Raw genomic sequence first — 14,900 nt, forward strand, 5'->3', positions numbered from 1 at the left:
CCATGCTGTTCCACCTGCCTAAGCCTGATTCTGCTGTCTGCCCAAGTGCAGGCAGGGAGTGCTGAGCCATCAGCAAGGTCTCAGAGCACTCTCCTTCCAATCCCAAGTGGGAACACAAACATCCAGTCCCATAAAAGCCACTGGAATGCTTTAAAGCCAGAGTTCACACTGGCGGCACAGCCCCAAGAAGCTGCACTTTAAATTGACACAGCGTTTTTTCTGCTGCTGTTGCCGAATCAGGAAATCTCTCTATAGCATGCCACCAACTAACAGCCAAAAGCTGTGTTAAACTCTGTTTTTTTCTCTGATTAAAATTAAGCTCTCTCAGGTTTTACATGGAGTTCATTACCACGTTGGGTGCCATTTTGTAGTAATAGGAGTGGTGAGGCTGCGTCCCCAGCAAAGTTCTTGATAATTTTTAAGAATATAAAAGGGTCCCTGGAGCACTACACTAGGCTAGAAACTCACAGCAGGGTGTTTAACAAGTGTTTGATGAAGTCCCACTGACCATTCTTATTTTCATTACCTTTCCTCTTCCACATGGAAATCTGCCTCTGCACATTGTCAAATATAGACTGTTTGAACCGGCATGGTCTGCTGTCCCATCCCAACTGAAGCCCATTGTCTTTGATGATAACGTTTGCATCTCTGTGATACTGTTTTTAACAAGAATCTGTTCTGAAATTTTAGGAGTGTCCTCTGGGTATGGAATCTTTCTAGAGGGCAAGGATGCAATGATGGAAAAGGCTCTCTTTTCTCTGCTTCACCGAGTTCATGTCTGCCAAGAGAAAGTCATGTTTACTTTATGCTAGGATTTGACATTTTCATCTCAGCTATACTTTGAAGTTAATATCAATATTCTGGTTTTCTGTGGAAAGCAACTTAGACCCAGAGAAGTTAAGAAATGTGTCTGTGCTCACTGTAGAGGATGCTCTATGCACCTTCCCGATATCCCCTCCAGTTATCATCTCCAGTGCTGTGGAACCATCCCTAACTCTGGTATGTGTGGCTCACAATACAGAATGTATTGTGTGGCTAAACACAGGGGCATGCTCTGAACCACAACATGCCCTGATGTTTGTTCCTGGACTGCCTCTTATTAGCTGATGACTCACTGATGAGCCACTCAGCTTTCTTTGCTTCTAGGTAAACTCTGGAATATAATTACACATCACAACTCCTAGAGAATCAGATTGAGCTGGGTATGGTGGCATACACCTATAATCTAACACTTGGGGTTGAGGCAAGAGGATCAGAAGTTCAAGGCTAGCTTTGGTTATATAGTATGTTCAGTTAAATTCTGGTTACATGAGACCCTACCTCAGGGGGGGAAAACTAGAAGAAGAAAAGAAAAAAATACAGAAACTACAACCCTCTGAACCTTTTCTTTCTCTACTGTTCTTTAAGTGTGCTCTGTCTCCCAGGTCCTTTGTTGATGGATCGCTAGCTTCAGTCTTTGGCTCAGCGTGTCCTTCTGGAACACCGTGCAAATGATTGTCTTGACTGCAACACACACAGCACTGTTGACTGAGGTTTCTGTTTTCCCACCAGGTCCCATAGCCATTCAAGCCCCAAAGAAATCACACAGAGGTCTAATTTAATGATAAACTAATTGACCCATTAGCTCAGGCTTCTTATTAACTCTTATAACTTAGATTAACCCATTGTTCTTATCTATATTAGCCACATGGCTCGGTACCTTTTTCAGCATGGTAGGTCATATCTTCCTTCTGCTGTGTCTGGACAGGACTGGGGAGGAATGGGCTTCCTCCTTCCCAGAATTCTCCTGTTCTCATTGATGCTCCTCTACTTCCTGTCTGGTTGTCTGGCCTATACTTCCTGCCTGGCTACTGGCCAGTCAGTGTTTATTTAAAACATAATTGACAGAATATAGTGTCACCACAGCACACACACTCTCAGCTACACTTGATCACATGTCCTCTTCACTGGCATAAGTTTGCTGATAGATCAACCAGATAGATCACCAGGTAGAGATTTTTTGATATATGCCAAAGCATCTTATTTTATCTTGAAAATAGGTACTCCTTAATCTGCTGGCAGATGTTCAGTTCAAAGGGCTAGGTAAATTTTATACATCTCTAAATCCAGTCCATTAAACATGAGTATGTGTGTAGGCATATGTGGTGGTTTGAAAGAGAAAGGGCCCCAAAGGGAGTGGTACTATTGGAAGGTGTGGCATTGTTGGGGGAAGTGTGTCACTGTGGGAGTGAACTTTGAGGCTTCCTATGCTTGGGATACCACCTAGTGAGTCAGTTGACTTCCTTCTTCTTCTTCTTCTTCTTCTTCTTCTTCTTCTTCTTCTTCTTCTTCTTCTTCCTCCTCCTCCTCCTCCTCCTCCTCCTCCTCCTCCTCTTCTTCTTCTTCTTCTTCTTCTTCTTCTTCTTCTTCTCCTCCTCCTCCTGCTCCTCCTCCTCCTCCTTCTCCTCCTCTTCCTCCTTCTTCTATGTAGGACTTTCAGCTATTTCTGCACTACCACCTCTGCCTGTATGCCATGTTCCCCACCAGGATGATAATGGACTGAACCTCTGAAACTGTAAGCAAGCCACCCCAATTAAACCTTTTCTTCCTAAGAGTTGCATGATGTCTTTTCACGGCAATCAAAACCTAAACTAAGACAGCATGCATCAGTTTCTTGCTTTCATCCACATCAAGTAATAAACGAAATATTAGTAAACCCATCTTTTCTACAAGCTGTTGTTGCAGTGGACTGGTTAAGGGAGAAATGGTAAACAGTCTCTCATGGACTGTTTCCACTGGACCAGTCATAACAGATAGAATTTCCTAAGTTGTCATCACCTCTGGAGAGGAGAAACAGTAGCATGCTGCTGTATGTGGGTCACATCTCACCATGCTCAGCTCTCTCTACCTTTGGGCACAGTGTTGAATGTGTTGTGTTAGGTGCTATCTCCTAATGCCCTGGGCACACCCTGATTTTATTCTCCTAAATCTCATAGGTGAATGTAGCCATAGGTCTCAGCCGTTGTTTGCAGCCACACAGTTTTTACAGGTCTTGATATTTTGTTGTGTCAAACTCAGGGGAGGCACAGGGACACATGTCCCCAGTCAGCTTTAGTGTCAAAGAATTGGCAGTGAAAAGGACCCATCTCAATCACAACAGAACTGTTTTGTTTTTGTTTTTTGTTTTATTTTTTCTTTTCTTTTAACTAACAAAGGATAAGATAGTCCACAGAGAAATTTTGGCTTGCAACTCTAGAATTTCAATATGTATAACAAATGGGGACTTAAAATGATCAATGATCAAAGATTAGTTCAATTCTTGGAGCACATGGAGCTGCCGTGGAGGGGGGGGGGGCAGCCAATTCACTGACACCTTTGGAAGGAGCCATCCTGTACCGGGAAATGGGCTTTAAATAGCTGGCCCAGGTATGCTGAGTTGGCAGGTACAAAGCACTCTTTAGAACGCCTTGGTATTCACCTTTATCCCTTTATTTTATTTTATTTTATTTTATTTTTCTCTCCTATACAACAAAGGAACCATATTGTCTTACTCAATCCTGCACAGAGACTTCAGGACACAGTCCATGTTTTGATTTAAGAAGAAAGAGTCCCCAGTGCCAGGCTTGGGAAATCTGGGTTGGGTGATTTATACACTATCCTGTGTTGGGTTAGACTGTGTGCAATATTTCTTTTATTTTCCCTGCTAGCGGGTCTATTATATTTCAAGAGAGAAGAACATATATGTAGAAAGTCTATAAATCCTATTGCTCTACTCTGTGAATTTTCGAAGGCAGAAGAGGGAAAAAGGGAGGGTTAGATCTCATTGGGAAGTAGATTGCAGTGCAGTAGAGCAGGAGGTCACGGGCTAGAAGTGTCTTTTGGTTTCCTTCATTATCCCACTTGCTCTCATCTAAGGTAAAGATTGTTAAAACTTCCCAGGAAGTAGAGTCACCAGTGATCAGCTAGGTCTTAGGAGAAGCTGAATTTCTAGGCTACTTCTGGTAGAGAAGCCAATAAAATTCTTTAACGTTTGCCTTCAAATGTGGAACTGGAAGATATTGGCACTGTTCATCCACTTGTTGACTGGAGCATGTGAAGTCTTTCAGAGCCAATACTTCTTTAATTAAGGCTCTGATGTAATTTCACATACGTTGTATCCCATTCCTGACTTGATCTCCCTTGCTCCTTTCCTCAATTTCATTCAAATTTACTTGGAAAAGAGTATGCTGTTATGCTAGACTTTCTATCGTCATGGCAAATGCCTATGGGAAGAAGAACGTACTATGGTTCATTGTTTCGGTTCATGGTTGATAAGTTCTGTTGCTGTGAGTTTACAGTGAGGCAAACGTTATGGGGAAGGCAGGCTAGAGCATAACTTCTCACATGGTGGCCAGGAAGGTAGAGTGAGGGAGAAGGAAAGAGGATGGGAGTGAAGGAGCAGGGGGGAGGGAGGATGAGAGGAAGGAAGGGAGGGAGGGAGGCATGGGATAAGATATAAGACCAAGAACATTCCCCAAAGACCTCTTCTTCCATCAAGACCTTACCGTCATTAGGAATCTCCAGCTGGGCTAGCTGTTGTTTAGGTCAGAGGCCTCAAACTCTAACTATCCCTTAGGATCTGATCCACCAGTCTGGGGCCATGCTTCAGCGGACACTTCAAATCCAAATCATAACAGTTATGATCTGAACACTTGTCAACAAACTGTAAAGTTAGGCCATCCACTTTCTGGGCACAGAAAGTGGGTTTATGTTTATATATCGGGTGGGAGATGGGGCAGGGGCTGGCCAGCCTGGCCAAACTGAGAGGTGGACAAGCTTGTTGCTCCTCCCTTAGCCTTTCTACTTCCCAGTGATGGTCTCGCCTTTTTCTGCTCTCCTCTTGACTATTTTTCTTCCTATGCTCTCCAGCACATCAGTTACACTGTAGCCAAGATCGCGCTTAATAAAACATCTTCCAGTCTTCCTGTGTTTACATCTGATCTTTAATTACGAGAGGAGAGGCTGTGCTCTTTCAGAGATATTGGGGGCCTCCAGGAATACGGAAGACATAGAAGGGAAATTTCTTAAGGAATTTTTACCAAGAGAAACATCATTTGAAAGCGCTTAAGCTAACAAAACTGAGTTTAGGACATCTGCACTTGGCCTATTCTCATTAACCACCATGTCCCTGGAGACTGGTTTTCCTCCTAATATGGTGAAATATGCCAAAAGCAAGTAAATTCTCCTGTGGGTTTAAGGGATTTAACTGAGTCACATGGAAAGTTACCAGATTTTCCAAATGATTTATGTGGTAGAGGCATGGTTCTATTTGGATGAACTTCTTGCTGTCTCACAAAAAGAAAGTAAAACATTCAATACATACCCATCAAGTTATTCCAGGGGCCTTGCCTTAACAAAGACACACTTAAAAAAAGAAGTTACTTTAGAAATGTAAAAAAAAAAAGTCCTATTTTTATAGGAAGAGTTATCACATTGCCAATTTTCTGTTGGAACTCTAAATAACGTTCCTTCCGTGTTAGTGAGTCATTTAATTGCTCATAAATAAGAAAAAGGTGTGTACGTGTGGTCTTAATCTAAGTGTTAACACATTGGGTAGAGATGTGATGTCCCCTAAATTTACAGCGGACACTTAAAACAGATGAGATAAGTTGCAGGGTCTGGGTACCACATGGGGATCTTGAGATCCAGGCACATGCCTTTGCTCCTCCAGACCACTAAAGTATCTCTTAAAAGCTGGGGTATAGTTCCACTTACAATGGTATCATTTCCATTCTCCAAAATACATAAATTAAAAGACTTGAATTCTCTTGGGCTCTGTTCACGGTCTAGTAACCTGTAAAAGGCTGCAGAGAAATACACTCTTCATCAGACACTTCCTTAGCATTCACTGCAGACACCCAGATAAGGTCTGGGATTTTTCAACAGCTGCAGCACAATCTATAGCTCCAGAATTAGACAAGCAATCTAGAACTAAACCGCTCTTCTTCTTAACAAAAACAAGCAATTTGTTTTACATTAGAGTGTCCATATTAAAATACTTTAAAATAAACATCTAGAATAACTTGGATTTGCACCAGGTTGTTAAAATAATCTTAATGTTAAGATATCTGCTAATATAATTAAAAGACAGAAGAAAATACATCTTTATGAAATACAGAGGCATGTGATAAAATTTTCTATAACTATTCAAAAATAGTTTTTTTTTAAAAAAAAATAGAGAGGTTAAATTATCAAAGAAGGTTTCATTATAATAAAGAAACAAGGGCTTGTTTTCCAAAAGAATGGAATGAAAGGTACAAAGGCAATCTGCGCGATCCTCTTAGCGTTCACTCCCAGTGTTTTGGTGTTTGTAGGAAGGCTGTGGGATACCTCTAGACTTGATACTGCTTCCAGCCAGGTCTAGGGTGGTGGACATCAGCAGCCGTTCCAAAGGCCTTTGGGGAGCACCAAGAGAAAATGACCATTCTTTGTCTAAAAATGGTTGTTACACCTACAGGCACATGTATCACTCTGAAACACTAAGTCAGGAAGGGGAAATAATAGCATCTCGTGCACATTGCATTCTGCATTAGTTGTCAGAGTTCCAGACACACCCAGTCTAAAACATCATTGCTGCGCGGTTTCCGCTGAGGTGTACTTACAGAACACCTGAGCAAAGAATGAAGTGTTTGTGCCGGATCCGATTTCTTTTATTAGCGATCTATTAACCCAACCCATGAGGATGATCGCTGCTTTAAAGTGGTTTATGGGAAGGATCAACAGGAAATAGCTCTGCCGGGAGCCTTTTTAGAATTGGAAGTAGCATTAAAATTGGATCCCCAACTCCCAGATAAGTATAGTATACAGCAAGTTTTAGATATTAGTCATGCCAAAGATGCAAAGGAGGAAATGTTGATTATTTGGGGGAGAAATAGTGGAGGTGGGGGCAAAGGAAGACCAGATGTTCAATTTTTAACGTCGATGTTAATGAAGCCAAGAATATACTGCTGACCCAGGCATGATAAAACTGCAGAAATTGCCAGCAATCTAGAGTCAGCTGGGCCAAACAGGGAGAAAAACAGTATTAAAACAATTAAGTCAGACTGTAAATGTAATTTTCTTACCTGGGACTCATACTTGAAATGCATAAAGAAAAACTACATTGTTTCATATCGAAACAAGTGTTAAACCAGGGAATTCTTTCACTGTCTAAAGTTATCAAAAGAAAACATTGTATTTTTTATGTGATAGGCCAATCAGACATGGGTCATGATGGACTTCGTCGTGCAGCTAGTTAGGGAAAAGTAGTGCTTATCTTCTGAAAGTTGATAGAATTGGTTCTTTGATTTGCTTTTCCTTTGAGCCATTTACAAACGTGTTGTTCTTACTAGACTCAAATGGCTTTACTAGCATCATTGTCTGAATAATCCCTGGCCTTAACTGAGACATTTTGCAGACTTGTGCCTCAGTGACACCCTTGGAATGATTGCACTCTTTGGTTTGACGTTGAAATTGACAAACTGAAGACATTTTATAAGGATGTGAACGCAGCTGAAATACTGTGAAATTGGGTCATTTAATTGTTTGAAGACATGTTCTAAATCCCCGGTAATCTGTGCACCCCAAGATTGATTTTTTTCTCTCCAATTCATATTGGAATAAAGCAATGAATATCAACATATTCCGTGTTTCCAAGAGACCTATTATGGCACAGGATTGAGAATCCAGGCTGTTCTCGTTCACAACAAAGGCTGGTAGGAGCACCGGAGTGTTCACCCCCATGAAGGTTTTTGTCTAATATCACAAGAATAGGTTACTTCCTGAAGAAGTAATTTCATTTTGTACTATTTCCCACCACATTTAACCAGGCAAAAATCTTTTGGCTGTGTTCTTAGAATGGCCTAGGTATTAATGGTGCTCTTTGAGTGGTCGCCTTGGTAGCATCACTTCTCACTGTTGATTCGAATCTTTGTAAGCCTAAAATCTCAGATTTTCAAGACTAGGATTTATGCATCACGACAGAGTATCTTGGCCTGCCTCTTCTACCAGCCATCCTTAGAGCTAAGACCTCTAGAACTCATGAACTAAACAAAACATCCGTGACCATGCAGAACTATATAAGAGCAGCAAAGTGATTGTCAACCAGAGTTTGTTACTCATATGGTCTGGGGCCTTGGCAGATGGCTTACTAGGCTACGTGCTTACTGTGGAAGCATGAGAACTGAATTTAAATTTCCAGAATCAACAGAAAAACTGGCTACTGTGTTGCATGTCTGTAACCTGTGTGCTAGAGGTGGGATCCCTGGGCTCGTTGGCCAGTCAGCCTAGCTGAAACATTCAGAGAGAGAGGAAAGGAGCTTGTCACTGAACCTGATGACTGAACTTTAATCCAAGGAACTCACGGGGTGGAAAAGAACTGATTCTGCTGTCTTCTGACCTCTACACATGTACTATGGTGTGTTAGCACCCACATGTGCAGACACACACACACATACATACACATGCACGCATACACACACAAAAAAATGCCTTATAATAAAATAAAATAAAATAAATGAATAAATAAATAAATAAATAAAGGAAAACTATTGAGGAAGACATTCAAGTGTTTTCTGGCTTCCACACATGCATGCATGGATGAGTGCACACACACAAATATTATCTCCCACAGACACCACACACACAATCTATGGTCTGATACCCTCATCAAAAAGAGTAATATTAATATTTCTTGTTTTGTTATCTATAAATGACCTTAAAATATTTGAAGATGGACTTCAAAGTGATGAGTTCTTCTATTAATCCACGTCTATACCCAGGTGGGCTGCTTACTGATTGAAGCCACCCAATCAGGAGTGATCAGTTGCTACGGGAATGGCTCTAATCAAGAGCCTACAGGGCATTTTTATAAGACGCGAGAGGCAGCCATCTACAATCCCCTTACTTGAGATTAGGGCATGTAAGTAATTTGATTTATGAATAGGACATAAAGATGTCACTACAAAGAGAAGGTTATGAAAGAGCATGACTTCCTTTTGCTAGGGAACTGGTTGCTGTCCTTTAGGTTGGCTGGCTTTGATGAAATAAGCACTGTGTTGGGGAGATCACATGGCAAGAAACCGAAGGCAGCCAGCAGTCAGTGCAAGACTATAGGACCCACAGTCCAACAACCTACAAAGAACTGGGCTTGGCAAAGAACCACCTGAGTAAGGGAAGAAACTCGAATTGCCTGAACTGAACTGTGATGATGACAGGCCCCTTGTTTGTGACTTGTAAAAGACTCTTTGAAGCAGAAGGTCCATGTCAGTCAAGTCTGGATTCATGGTCCACTGAAGTTGTGAGATAAAGGTTAAGTTACTATGTTTGAGAGGTAATTTGTTGTACGATAGTAGCTGACTAATATATAAAGGTACACGGATTTAAATTTTATTTACCATTGATTTAGCCAATGTAAAATTTACAAATTAAAATTATTTTAAGATATGTGTGAGATCACTCGGGAAGAATAAGGTATAACAGAAACACAAGGAGATGTGGTGAGCCATAGAGTACCTCTGCCTTGGAACTTGAGAAGACTGGGAGGCAAGTTCCGGGCTCAGTGTTCTACCTATGCTTGTACTGACATTCAGTCTTGGGTTTGGACCCAGTATAGAAGGATTGTGAGGTATGACTGTCTCTGGCTAAGATGCAATGTTGGAACCCTGGGACCTTAGTGAAGGTAAAACTTTTACATAAGTTACTTGTTGGAGGAGTCTGAGGTGGTTCCCTGAATGTCATACAAGCAAGGTCTGTGACTTTTTGTTTGTGTGTGAGTAATTGCTTATCCATGCGGCTGACTGTGGCCAAAGACTCACTTTCATTGTGACATCCCATTTTGTTGTTGAGGGAAAGAGGAACTTGTGTCTCTCGGCCTTCTTCCAAGAGAAGCTAAAGCTATTAACCTAAGGGAACTGACTGTGTGAATAACTGCATGGACTTGGGCCATTCTGTAACACAGCCGATGACCCAGGGAATTTATCCTTCAGAGAACTGAATACACCCCCATGAGAGAAAGAGGTCCTCGAGAATCCTCTGGTTTTGCCCTTTTAGGACAAATTGATTAAAATGGCCCTTCAACTGAGTTACTAGTGAATCTTAGCCACCTCAGAGACACAGTGTTGCTGGCTGTTCTCTTACCCAGAAACCTTCCACTGTCTTCTACTTCCCAGGAACTAAGACTCACTTCTTAGTCCTGCGTACAGAGCTCTGACAACTTTGTTTTCTACTTGCCTTTGTTAACCAACTGAAAGTCTTCTGAAAATGGCCCACACTGTACATTCTTGCTTCCCTTGATCATTAATTCCTATCCAACTGAATGTCCTTCCCATACACAGTTTTGGCAGTGTTGAGCACAGCTGGAGTCTTCGGCTACAAAGCCAAATGAAGTATGGCTTCCTCTTATATGCGTATTGTCGTTTAGTATGTGAGTTAGCAATTTCATAATTTCCATGTGACTTGGGAACTGAGGAATGTGATTGGTTTCATGTACGGTAAGTATGACCAGTTGTGAATCTTCCTATGAAAACTTGGGTTATTTTTCTTACTCCACCTTATAACCCTGTGTCTCACATGACCTCTGGCCTGCAGTGGATATGACATATTGTCATTTCTGAGACTAGTGATCTTCTGTATGATGTCGTAGAATTGAGCTCCATATAAGGGAGCTCATGTGATTGACTGAAGAATGAGAGATCATGAAGAAGAGGGCTGAGGTTACCTCAGTTGATGGCAACACAGCGGCAGCCATGTTTCTCTCCTCTGTACAATGCGAAGAATTTCAGACCTGGGCAGAGACTGCCCTTTGCAGGGTTCCTAGAGGTGACGATGACTAGGCAGAGTGCCCAGTCAGTAAGAGCATCTTAGCTAAGGTTCAATGCAGTGTTATTCCCATCTTAAACTAAGCCAGGGTTAGGAGCTAGGCAACTAGGAGCTATCCTTGGACTCTTCTGCTCCTTCCTGGCAGTTATTCAAACCAGCTGGTCCTAAGCTGCTGCTTACTCTGTCATGCTAGGTCTTCAGGAAAGTCCCAACAAGGCTTTGGCTTATGCCTTGCTCCACTCCTGTTTCTTCCCTTTGACTATAACCTAACCATTTCCCATGTACCTCTGCTTCACTTGCTGGGTCCCCTTCTCTGCAGAAATGACAATCTTTTCATGTCCTTAGCCTTTCTGCATGACTCCCTGGTTACCTCCCAGGAGGACAGGTTTCAGAACAAGCACCGACTAGTTGGTTCCTCGCGTCAGTCAAGCCCTCAGAAGGTTGCAGCTACAGAAATGAGCTCAGAAAGGCTGGCAGAACTTCCTGGCCAAGTCCATCCTTAATTATGAAGTCATGAGAAAATGGATGTCTGTTTTATAGGCCCAGAATTGTGCTTCCCTGGAAAACTGAGAGTTTCCCAGAGCACGCCCTTCGAGACTGTCAGACTCTGACTCAAGGGAGCTGTCACGACTCTAGCTTGCAGGTGACTACCTCAACCCAGCTTCATCCCTGTCCTGTCTGTAGAGATGGGACTGAACTCTGTCCAACGCAATGCCATGGTTCCTTTTTCTGCAAAGAGATTGTGTACACATTTTCACCTCCATATGCATTGATGCTTCGTTGATTTTTCCTTTAAACATCTACTTGTTTGTTCATTAAACTAAATCTTTAACATGTACTCATTATTATATTAGTCATAGTTTTACCTTATCCTGGACATGATCTCAGTGGGGCTTTAAATTTGTGTATGTTTGTTTAGGAGTCAAAATCTCAGGTCTTGTATATGCGCTCTACCACTAAGTTATATCTCAGGGTGCTTTTCTCTCTTGTTTTTCTCTTTTACTCCCCTCCTACCCCCCAACCCCCACCAGCTTTCTTTCTTCCCTCCTTTCTTTTTTGTTTTTTTGTGACAGGGTTTCTTTATGTAGCTTTCGAGCCTGTCCTGGAACTAGCTCTTATACCAGGCTGACCTCAAACTCACAGAGATCCACCTGCCTCTCCTGAGTGCTGGGATTAAAGGCATGTACTACCACCTCTCTCTCTCTCTCTCTCTCTCTCTCTCTCTCTCTTTCAGAATTTGAAGGCAGAACTCCTCTACTGTTGCAATCTACCACTGAGCTACACGCTTATTTCTTCTTAAGTTTTTATTTTAAAACAGGATCATGATAAGTTAGTTGCCCAATTGGTCTTGGATTCTCTTTTTATTTGGAAAAAAGGTCTCACTAAGTTGTCTAGGCTGGGCTTGAACTCATCCTGTAATTCAGATAAGCCCGGGGCTTATGCTGCTACTGCTAGGTAGTAACCAAGACACGAGCTTGTGCAAAACACTTAAAGTCTGTTTTGAGATAGAGCACTGGATGGGTGAAGGCAGCACAACTGAATCAGTCACTCGCATATCATATTCCCTTTCTACCCACATTAATGACAGAAATTGCCACGAGTTTTTGTAAAGGGAACCGTGGAAGCATTCTCCTGTGGGACTCAGCCTGAAGAGAACACCCCACCGATGAGGCGAAGGCCCCAGCTTTGCCCACTGTCCTGCTTGTGTTCAAACAGACATCACTATGCAGCAGCTGCATAAACTTGCCTGTTGGTAAGTGTCCCAAGCCTCATTCTCGATGAACTCATGCATAAGATGACAGTTGGTACTAAGTAAAATTATGTAGCAGATGTCTTTGATGGCCCAACTGACATCTATTTTCTCACTCCCAAACAGAGCCCCGGGTTAATATAGATGTCTGCATTGTCTCCAGATCCAAAGCACGCTCAGAAGCAGAGAGAAGTACTGTGATCCCTCTCAGGAGGCACAGACTGTGTGGGACAGGGTGTGATGCTGAGTTCTTGTCCATGTTGAAAGAGAATGTTCCCTTTTTTTTCACATTTTATTGTTATTTTTGTTTTTTGTTTTTCCTTCTCTGATTGGGTGAATCCAGAAGCACACGAGTGCCAGTTGCTGCAGGTAGCCATCCTGTAAACAAGAAGCAAGACAGCCTTGGGTCAGAGGCGGTCAGTGGGAGTCAGAAGCACAGAAGGACCAGAGCTACACACCCAGAGCCAAGCCCTGTGCTCAGCGCTTGCACTCTGGGTTCTGGGTGCGAGGAGGCGCCCTCCCCTGAATCTGCACCGAGGGCTCTGAGCGCCGGCCAGGGAGAGCTGGAAGGGCCAGTCTATTTCCCGTACCTTATGAAAGGAAAGAGCAGTTTTATCATGTGGCCAGCTTCAAGGATTATTCCCCTGAAAACGAAAACTCAAGTGTGATTGGGACATTGGCCTTGATGTTCATTGCCTCAAGCCATAATTCTTTCCTGTCAAAATGAGTTTTTTTTCCCTGCCAAACTGCTGAAATCATAAATTTCGCGAGTTTGGCAAAGAAGTGTTTTCCCATTAGAGATAACATTTTTAGCTGTGATTTCAGCCCATTATGTTATATTAAAAGAGTAGTCTTAGTCTTGCTTCTGGTTATAGTATATGTTTTAAATCCCTGCTCTTACCACTGCAAAGTAACATTTGTAACTCAGGCCATCCTTTTGAAGGACGATAACAGAGTTGGAATCCTTTTATTTTTAGCTAAAATTTGGTGTCTTAGGTCTGTATAGCTATGATAAAAGACCAAAAGTGACTTGAGGAGGAAAGGGTTTATTTCATCTTACAGTTTGTAGTCCATCATACAGGGAAGCCAGGGCACGAAGTCAAGGCAAGAACGTGGAGGCAGGAACTGAAGCAGAGGCCGTGGGTTGCTTATAGTCTTGCTCTCCATGGCTCACCCAGCCAACTTTCTCATATAACCGAGGACAACTTTCCCAGGGGTGGCCACCCTCACAGTGGGCTGAGCCTTCACACGTTAACAGTTAACTATGGAAATGCCCCCATGGACATGCCCATAGTCTCTCTGATGGAGCAATTCCATCAGAATTGGCTTTCTCGTGCCAATTTGGCAAAACCCCAACCAGCACTTGGCATATTAGATTTAAGCGTCTGAGCATTCTTTTGAGCACAGTTTTTGCCAAGATGCAGACAACATGTGCACATACTCACATGCACACACACACACATGTGCACAAGCATACAAGCACACATACATGAGCATGCATACACATGCTACTTAGGAGTTTTGGAGTACATACAAACACAAGCTCACAGAAGGAGGAGGACATGCACTCATTAGCAGGGTACTGGTCTCCTACTTTCGAAACCCTTAAACACAGCAACCAGATTTCAAGACATGAGACCAGACGAGGGAGATCATCCAGATGGATGCCCCTTTTTATTCTGGAGTCTCTGGAATAGAGTGAGTATCTGGCAAATATTTAAAGCTTGGAAAAGTGGCAAAAAAAAAATGAAGTCATGGGACAGATGATTGTGTGCTTCGTATGGCAATCTGTTTTATCTCTTGAGGAGACTTGTAGATCCTCTCTGACTTGACATGACCATTTAGCAGAGCTCTGGTGTGTTCCAGTAGCACACAGGAAAAACTCCAAGATCCATTGCCAGTTTGGTCTCTAAACCTGCCTTTCAATCGTCCATCAAAATTGGGCTTAAGTCTGAGTCTCTTTTAACTCTTAAAGTTAAATGTAAAATCCGGTCTGCTGGTTCAATTCATTACAAGACGATTTGCCTGTGATAGCTACTTAATGTGTCTGCAGTATATTTTCACCATAGACAAAATCAATAGAGATAATCAATAATAAGAATGATCACAAATTTCCGGACAGCTCCGCAGTGGCAGTCGCTGGGAAGCCTGGGCAAAGGGCTTGCAGTGTAGAGCCCCTGTCTTATCATCAGAAGCTGGTCTAATTGGGATGTACCCAGGAGGCCTACAACTCCTTCCCAGGTCTATGCACTGACCCATTGCCTTAATCTCTTCCCCTTTCTGGATGATTCCTGTCTTTCTCTGAGGAGAGACAAACCGGGGTGAGTCTTGAGGC

Source organism: Microtus oregoni, unplaced genomic scaffold, assembly GCF_018167655.1.
Source record: "Microtus oregoni isolate MIOR12 unplaced genomic scaffold, Mior012 000008F_ref0000371, whole genome shotgun sequence".
NCBI classification, from domain to species: Eukaryota; Metazoa; Chordata; class Mammalia; order Rodentia; family Cricetidae; genus Microtus; species Microtus oregoni.